This window comes from Musa acuminata, chromosome BXJ1-3 (assembly GCF_036884655.1).
Source record: "Musa acuminata AAA Group cultivar baxijiao chromosome BXJ1-3, Cavendish_Baxijiao_AAA, whole genome shotgun sequence".
Taxonomy (NCBI): Eukaryota; Viridiplantae; Streptophyta; class Magnoliopsida; order Zingiberales; family Musaceae; genus Musa; species Musa acuminata.
In genome coordinates, this window is record NC_088329.1 from 34,242,501 (window position 1) to 34,252,492 (window position 9,992).

General features: G+C 37.1%; 1 non-coding gene across 1 annotated transcript; it reads right to left on the minus strand.

Annotated features, from left to right (window-relative positions):
• Nucleotides 1–211: 211 nt before the first annotated feature.
• On the minus strand, nt 212–409 carry LOC135639400 (U2 spliceosomal RNA). The gene has a single exon (XR_010496920.1). It is a non-coding gene; the product is annotated as a U2 spliceosomal RNA (small nuclear RNA).
• Nucleotides 410–9,992: the final 9,583 nt, after the last annotated feature.

A 9,992-nucleotide genomic window follows, 5' to 3' on the forward strand; every position in this document is an offset into this window, starting at 1 on the left:
TTCTTTGTCATCACAAAGATTCAAAGCCACAGTTACCGTGACGAAAATCACTTTTGATTTCTAAGATACGATGAAAGAAGACTCCTACATTTTCCCAAGACAAGGACTTTTGTTTTTGTAAGCACATAAGCTATCATCGTTCTATCATCCATATTATGTAATTTGCTGGGCGTCTAAAACTGTGGCTGAAATGTTTAAACATTTGATTTGATTGGGGCGCGCCAGGCCCGTGCTGCAGTGTAACGCATGGGCGACAAGTGAGGGTCCTAATGGCAAGCCACTATAGTAAACCCTCCCCCTACAAGAAATTAATTTAACATCATAATAGGTCGATGACTCACGTATCAAATATTAAATTGACAAGAACAGATACTACACTTGATCTTAGCTAGAAGACCGAGAAAGGTATGAGTTTGTCCATATCAGCGCCCCTTCTTTTAGACTGCTCCCATCTCAATAGAGAGCCATTATGAACCGATGTAAGATTATTTGTATACATCATCTCAACGGAGAGACCTTCTTTTATAAATTTGACGTTTCATGCTTGCATGATAATAATAAATATTGTTTGTATCAATTCAATTTGATATGGATCTATATGCATAAAATGTCTTCAGGTATACTTGAAAGGTCTTAGATGATTGATCTTATACAAAAATCAAGATGAGTAAAATTTTAAATGTGCTCCATGTCAAGTAATAAGATAAAATAAAGAAACAGGATGAGTTACAACCATTTGTGTGGAATGAGGTTCATGGTTGCAACCTCCCATACAAGATGCGATGTGGAAGAGAGATCGTAGATCTCCCCTTATACCTATATAAGATGTCAAGATGCAGAAGAAATGATTCATCCATCCGATGCAAAGAGGAATATAGAGAAAGAAAAAAAAAGAAAGAAAGAGAAAACAAAAAAGTGACAAGAGAAAATTATTTTTGTACTGTCATCTTTGATTTATCACTTTTGTGAATTTTTATTTTTCTATTTCTCCTATTACAAGATAGAAGATATAATGTTTCTTCTTGTATTAGAGATAAATTTTTACATACATTTTGTTTTTTAGGATGAATACATTCTTGTTTGGTCATGGATATTTCCCTCAACTAATTGAGAGTTTTATTGGTGTTATTATTTTAATTGTTTTTTATATTCGATTTTATTATTTTAGGTTGATACTACTCACCTGCATCCGTTTTTAGTTTTATTTTTTTTTAAATAATAATATCAGAGACAAAGGTTTAGAAAAATTAAAGGTTATAGAGTTATTATTGATGACAAATTGGGAGAGTCAATTCAAGGAGGAATGCAAATCAAGTAAAAATAAAATAACAATAATAAAGTTTACGATCAAAAAGTTGAATGAAAGTAATTTCTCCCTGGACAAAGATGAAGATAAGGACAATTCTAACAAAGGATAATTGTTTGATGGTAATTAAAGATAAATTTAAAGACTTCACAAATGATAAAAAGTGGAAGGAGATGAATGACAATGCAATTGTCATATTGTACTTGATATCAACAGATATATTTTTATCCGATACCATAACAAAGATAATAACAAAGGAGATCTAAAATACTCTGACAAGGTTATATGAAGCCAAGTCATTTACAACATGATCTTCTTTAAGAAAATGTTTTACACTCAGTCATATATTGGAATCCATATCGTAATGGATCATATCAATATTGAATCTCATATTTTAATGATGAAATTAATTGATGAGTTTATGATCTAATGTACTATTTGAAAAAAGCGATGCAGGTCTAACTTCAATTAGAAAAGATAAAATGATTGAAGCAAGAAGAATCAAACGTTGGGCCAGAGTTAGAAAATTAACATCGAGCCGAAAGAATCAGACGTTGTGCCAAGATCGAAAGTTATGAGAGTCAACTTGCCGATGGATCGGGTGATACGTCGAAGGTTCAGACGACATGCTAGAAGTTAGTTGGGAGTTCAAATGAACAAATGACAAGCCGAACAACTTAGATTTACTGCCTTATAATTGTTTAAGTCCTTATCGTCAAAGTTAGGTCTTAATTTGAGTTAGGTTTAGGTGTAACCCTACTAACTCAATTAGGGGCCAACTAGGCCTGAGTTAGGACTATTTTGGGCCAAGTAGAAGGTTCATTCTGCTAGTCATATGTGCCTTACAAGTTAATCATGTGAGTGATGATACGTGTGACATGACACACAGTTATTTTATTTATTATTGTTAAAGTATTCTCTTACTTTATATTACTTGTTGCATATATTGTGATATTTATGGATCTATGCAATGAGAATCAGATCGTGATGAAATCATAATAATGAGACTGATTCACCTTTAAACGCAGATCCTAGATAATCCTGGTCATAGATTAGTCAAGAGGGATATCGAAATAACCGAACAGACTAATGTATACTATATACCCTTCCACATAATGGAGGTAGCTGGTCTCATAGTTGCTCGTGTAGGGACACCAGAGATATAGTGCAGATGCTCATTGGAGAATGAGTTTACTGATTGATCCGCATACGAAATATTGGATGTGTTGAATCTCGAATTTTGATGATGAAGTCAATTATACTTTGTTTGATCTAATCTATATGCTGAGAAAAGTGTGAAAAATTAACTACGATGACAATAAGACATAAAGCAGGTGTTGTGCCGGAGTAAAGATTGAGATCTCATTGGGAGTTCGAGAGTTCGACGGAAGTCCGGACGTTCGTCGAAAGTTCTGCGGGAACCAACCGAGAAGTCTAGGAGCTTGCCATAGAAGCTCGTCAGAACTCGCCAAGAAGATCATTGCAAAGTCCAGGAGCTTGCCGGGAGTCCGCTGGAGCATTGCCGAGAGTTCATCGGATGTTTGCTGGAAGTACGCCGAAAGCTCATCGGAAGAGCACCGGAACAAGAAGAGCTGTGATCATGTCTTAATTATCATAGTTAGAGCGTAAATTAAGTTAGGATTGGGAGATAATCCTACTAACTTAATTAGGGGCCAACTAGGCCCTTAACAGGGTTGATTTGGGCTGGATTGAACATCCCAATTATCCCCTGAATTCCTAGCCGATGGTGGCACCGCTTGAAAACCAGTGCCCCCCAGGATTTCTGGGCGGTGGTGCACCAGCAGTTATTGCTGCCAGCAGTGGTACCGCCCTTGTCAGGCGGTGGTACCACTAGAGCTCGGTCTCCGAGCTCTGTCAGGAGGTGGTACCACCTAGACTGAGCGATAGTACCGCCTAGTGTCAAGTGTCAGGTGGTAGTACCGCCCAGTAATGGCGGTGGTACCGCTAGGACCCCGAAAATCCAAGATTAGACAATTTTTTGCTCTATTTTTGAAGCCATTAGGGCCTATAAAAACCCCACTATTTTTTGCATGAAAGGGCACGAAATCTATTGGCATAATCTTGAGTTCTTAAACCTTAAAGTGTTGTAAAAGTTAGAGTTCTTCTTCATCTCTTAGCCTTGTAACCATCCAAGAAAGAGGAGTGAGACTTGTAAGGGTTCATCTCCTAAACCCGGGAAAAGGAGAAAGTGCTATAAAGAGCTGTTCGATCGTCACCTATTGAAGGAAGGTCTTTAGTGGACGTCAATGACCTCGTCGGTGGAGGAATTCGAAAGTGGATGTAGGTCACAATGACCGAACCACTCTAAAACTCGATTTGCATTTACTTTGAGCAACTTTCTTTTATAGCAAACTGCCTCTCCTCCTTACTGTGCTTTAACTACGTTTACGTACGCTTTCAAGTAAACACATTCCGAGATCAGCTTTAATCGTATGAAGACTTTACAAAATTAACACTTTTCATTTGTGCAATTTACATTACTACAAATTACTTTAGTCTTCTCTTGCACTTTCATGAAAGCTTTCAAGTTCAAATTCTTTCCGAAACGGATTGAATCGAAACCATGCTCGTCGGAATCGGTTTTAATCGAAACACGTTTTTTTAAATAACGAAAGTTTTCCGCTGCACTAATTCACCCCCCCTCTTAGTGCCACTCTTGATCTTAACAAGATGGTTGATGATGCCTCATTGTCAAACAACGATTCCGTCATCCTAGTAGTGTACCTTGTCCTCAGACTTAAGACACCAAGGATGTCCTATATGAGTACTCCACTCTTTAATATCGGACTTATAGGTTTAGAAGTTTTAGATCTAGTACAGTCAGTCATTAGGAGTGACAGCCAACTTTACAAATGCCATTGAATGTCGATAGAGGATCATCCGCTCTCGGTATCATGAGAGGAATATCCTATATGTTCTTGCTTAGATAAATCATTGGCCAAGGTCATTTGGATTGAGAGAGAAAAAGTTCTCTAGGAGAATTCGATTAGAGTGAGACTCAAGAAGAAACCGTATGGGCTTGATAGCACCATGCTCAATATACGGTCTCTGGGATATTAGATAGATGAGGGACTATAGGTATATGATAACTAAGGATAGATAAGTCCAAAGGATTAGATTCCATTATATAGTCTGGGGACTACGGCGTAATGGCCTAGTATGTCCGTAGTTGATGAGTCGAGTGAATTATTATGAAGATAAATACTTCACTAAGCCAAAAGGAGTTCTGACAGGTATGACCCATGACCAGCTCGATATTGGGCTTAGAGGGTCATACACATATGGTAGGGATTGCGACAAGTAAAGGCTCAAATATGAGATATCTGTCGGAGCCCCTATCTTATTAGATATCTAATAAGCCCATGAATTATTGGATCCCACGGATGAGATCCAATAAAAGCTAATAAGAGATTATTCGGTAGAGAGCTACTAATCTAAGAGGCCTGAGTAATTAGATGGAGATTCAATACCTAATATGATAGGATCTATTAGGATTAAATTAACTAGAGCCTCTATAAATAGGAGGGAACCAAAGACCCATAAACTAGGGCTTCCTAGTTGCCACCTCTTATTCTCCTCTCTCCTTCTCCTCCTCAAATAGCAAGTGTGGAGATTTAGGTAGCGATTTGAGGAGCGTCGTCACAGCCCTACTATGTGGATCACCACTAGAGAGGAGGGCACTTGAACTCCTTCATCCAATCCTATAGATCTATAGAAATTTAGAGATATACGATCTCCCTAGGTAAAATACTATCTCATTTGAATTTAAGTTTTGCGGGTTTTGGCACACCGATCTTCGTACGACCATGAATACCTTTTTGAAAAATTTGGATATTTTTATTTTCTATTCTTTTGCTACACATGTGATGTCTGTTGGGAAATCTTTGGGGGTGACATCACATGTGCAGCGGAAGAACAAAAAACAAAATCCTCAATTTCCCAAAAAGATGTTCGTCGTCGTGCGAATATTGGTGAGTAAAAATCCGCGAAACTTAAAACTGCATATAAGATAAATTGTGTTACCTAGGAAAATCGTATATCCCTAAATCCTTGTAGATCTCTAGGAGAGGGTGAAGGAGGTCAAGCACCCTCTTCTCTAGCGATGATCCACACAGTAGAGATATGACAACGCTCCTCAAAACTCCAGGCCTGCTTTGAGGTAGAGATGGGGAGGAGAATAGGAGAGGCAAGCAAAGGATCTTGCCTATAAACCACTAAATCTCTCCTATTTATAGAGGCCCCTTGTCAAATTAACCCTAATGGATCTTCCTATATTGGGTATTGGATCTCCATCTAACTACGCAAGCCTCTTAGATTAGTGGATCTCTAACCAATAATCTATCAAGAACTCTTATTGGATCTCATCTATATGATCCAATAATTCAGGGGCTTATTGGATATCCAATAAGATAGGGGCTCTGATGGATATCTCATATCCGAACCTCTACTCATCACAACGCCTACCATATGTGTGTGACCCTTTAGGCCCAATATCGAGCTGGTCGTGAGTCATACCTATCAGAACTCCATCTAGTATAGTGAATTATTATCTTCATAATAATTTACTCAACTCATCGATTGTGGATGTACTAGGCCACTACGTCGTAGCCCCTAAATGATACAAGGGAATCCAATCCATTAGATATATCTGTCCTCAGTTATCATATACCTATAGTCTCTCATTCATCTAATATACCAAAGATTGTATATGTTGAATCTCAGATTTTGATGATGAAACTAATTGATTGTGTTTAGATGTTTAACTGCATTTTGAGTGATGCAGGTCTACTCGATCAGGATTAGACAGTTGACGCAGGAGGAATTGACGTTGCACCGGAGGAGATCACATTAAGATATTGGACGGTAGAAGGCTTCGAACGTCGAGCATCGGGCCAAGGAGAGCGGAATTGTGCCAAGGATATCGGGGTTGCAGAGGTCAACCACCGATTGGGCAACAAGCCACAAGAGAGGATGATGCGCTGAAGAATCGGACGAAGTGCCAACCAATGACGTGCCGGGCAACAGAATGTCAATTCGCGTTGTAATAATTGTCTAGATCGGAGTAGAGTTTTGGCTTATGTGTATAGGATTAACTATGATAGCGACGAAGACATAAAGTGAAACAAAGTATCAGAGTCAAGCACGAAGGATTCGTTGCGAGTTTGAGAGTTCAACGGAAGTCCGAAGGTTCATCGGGAATGCTGTCGGAACTAGCCGAGAATGAGTAGGGAGCTTGCCGAAGGGTTTTTTGGAAGCTCGCCGGAAGGTTCATTGGAAGTTCACGGAGCTCGCCGAGAAAGGTCGAAGCTTGCCGAAGAAGCTTGTTGGAACTCGCCAAGATCAAATCATGAAGTCTAGGAGCTTGCCGGGAGTCCGTAGAATGTTTTCCGAGAGTTTATCGGAAGACCGCCAGAAGTTCGCTGGAAGCTCGCCGGAAGAAGTCTTGACTTACGGACTTTGTAATAGCTTAGGAAATGTCTTTAAATTTATAGTTAGCACATTAATTAGGGTTAGGATTAGGTGTTAATCCTATAACCCAAGTAGGGGCTAATTGGGTCCGAGTTTGGACTGGTTTGGGCCAAGTTTGGAGCACAACCAGTGAGCCGAAATAGTGTAGGCGGTGGCACCGCCCAGAACCCGAGAACTGAGCAGTGGCACCACTAGATTGAGCGGTGGCACTGCCCAGCACCCGAGAGGTCCGGCGGTGGCACCGCCAGCCTCGAAAACCCAAGAGAATTCAAAATTTGGAGCCCAAATTTGAATCCTCTTGGGGCCTATAAATACCCCTCTATTCTCAGCTGAGATAACAACCTTTGAGAAGCAAGAGATTGAGATAAAAGTCTTAGTAAAGTCTTTAGCAAGTTTTTGTTTTCAATAGCTTGAGTGTTCACCTCCCTCTTTCTCTTTGAAAATTTGTAAGAGTGTGAACCACTTGTAAAAGGTTGTAAGAGGGGTATTTGTCCTTCCCCTTCAAAGTGATTTGCTAGTGGAAGTTAGGAGCCTCATTGAAGAAGGCTTCATAAGTAGATGTAGGTCATTTTGACCGAACCACTTTAAATTGGTGCGTTCCTTGAATGTGTGAGTTCTCACTTTTCTGAAACCATTATTTACATAGCAGCAAGCTTTCGGTTTTCATCTTCTCACTTTACTCGAGCTACTTTCTTCACGTCATTGACGAATTGAAATCTCTATGCATTTACGAAATCGTTTTTAAACTTATGAGTTTTAATCCGCTGCACTAATTCACCCCCCCCCCCCGCCTCTTAGTACCGCTCCGATTCTAACAATTAGTATCATAGCCACAGTTTTCTACTTTGGTTTAACACCCAAATAGAAATGGCTTTTTACGGCTTTCAAGAGGGTCACTCTCTCATTCGTCCTCCCTTTTTCAATGGGACGGACTACACTAATTGGAAAACTCGAATGAGAGTTTTCTTACTTTCTTTGGATTTGAATTTATGGCACATAGTCGAAAATGGATTTGAAATGTCTGCTCTTCCAATGAACCATTGGAATGATTTGGAGAAGAAGATGTTTTCTCTAAATGTAAAGGCTATGAATACCTTATATTGTGCACTTGACAAAAATGAATTTAATCGCGTTTCGATGTGTGACTCGGCTTTTGATATTTGGGGAACTCTAGAGGTCACTCATGAAGGCACTAGCTGAGTGAAAGAGTCCAAAATCAATATTCTTGTGCATTTTTACAAACTTTTCCGGATAAAACCAAGTGAGTCTATCGGAGATATGTACACCCGTTTCACGGATGTCATCAATGGACTCAAAGCTCTTGGTAAAAGTTTTTCTAATTTTGAACTAGTCACTAAAATCTTAAGATCCCTTCCAAAAGGTTGGGATCCAAAAGTTACGACCATTCAAGAGGCCAAGAACCTTAAAACATTCCATCTCGAAGAACTTATTGGGTCTCTAATGACCTACGAAATGAACAATGTGACAAAAAGGGAACTCGAGAACAACCTTCCAAAGGACAGGAAGGATTTGGGACATAGAACATTTGAAGACCACTCGAGCATAAGCTCAAGTGATGGTGAACTCGAACTCACAAAGAAATTTAAAAAGTTAATGAAACAAAAATTTAAGAATGAAAAGAATAGAACTGCTTGCTTTGAATGCAAGAAAAAGAACAAGAATTGGGATGAATCGAGCTCCTCCGAAGACAAGGAGAAAATCAAGAAAGGCGAGGTGGCAAACTACGCCTTAACCACTTTCAACGATGAGGTAATCGAAATCCCCCCAATTTATTTTGAAATTACTTGATTCTTTCCATGATGCATTTTCTTTTTATTAGTTTAGAAAAATTATTTTTAATTGCTTAATGTAATGAAAATGAAAAAATTAGGAGTCATGCTTATCATTCTAGTAATTTTAAAAATAATCATGAAAATTATATGTTTATATTAAATAAAATGATTTTGATTAAAAATGCCTTATATGATATCGTGCCTAATAAATTTATGTTTTGAAACTATGCATGATGATGATGAGTTTTGGGTAATTTATAATTTATTGATTTTGATGATTTCCATGATGATCTTTTGCAATTTATAGATTATCAATTTTTACCGTGATGAAAGTTGCTTTTAAAAATGATGCACGACTTTTGTATGCAAACAAAGCATAAAAAGATAGATTCACCAAAAAAGAAAAATGCATGCCTACAACAAATAACAAAATGATTTTGTTTGAAAATGCCTTATGCCCAATGAAACCATCATTGATCAATATGCTTTATATTTAATAGTTTCTTTGGCTTATATGCCTTATCATGATAAACGTTTTGAAAAGTTTGTATCATACTTGATGATTGTTATACATGATGATTTATTGGTCTTGAAGTTATTCAATTTTGATTATATGAAATCATATTTGACTTGAAGTAATGAGTTGAAATAATTTTTTTTGAATTATGTGTTGCACTTTTTTTATCTTAATGATTTTTTATCTTTCCGTTTTAAACGATGATGCATGGATTAAAAAAAAAAAAAAAGGACATGCATGTATGGAATCAATCAATAAGTTGAAACAAAAGGAGGAAAGAATTTTTTTATTAAAAATTTTCTTTTTCTCTATCTTATTGATTTCTACCCAAGAGACCAATAAAATTATTTATGCCATTTTGAATCTCTTAAAAGAAATGTTGAGATTTTGATGATTTGAATGATTTGAATTTGAATGTGTTTTATCCAAAATCATGATCTTGATTCCGTGATATTTACAAATTAAGATTTATTATGAATCAAGATTTTTTCATTAATTGATCTCCTAAGATTTTCTTTTGATTATTTATGAGTAGGTTTTTCAAAAAGAAATCATGTCTTTTGGTATTCACATGTTCTAATCTTTCATGATATGATTTTTATGCAATTCCTTGTATTCATGAAATGTTTATCGCATCACCCAATTACTTTCTTCTTGATATTCATTATGTGGTGATATAAAATTATGCATGAAATACTCTTGATATTATTTTGATGCATACAAATGAAAAGTTATGATTATGAATGGTAGGATGAAATTTGACAAGTTAATACCATCATGATTTAAAACATTTATGATTTGAAATTATGCATGCAATTGCTTTTTATTGTGATGATATATGCATATAATGTATATCATGAATACTTTATTATCATACATGAAAATA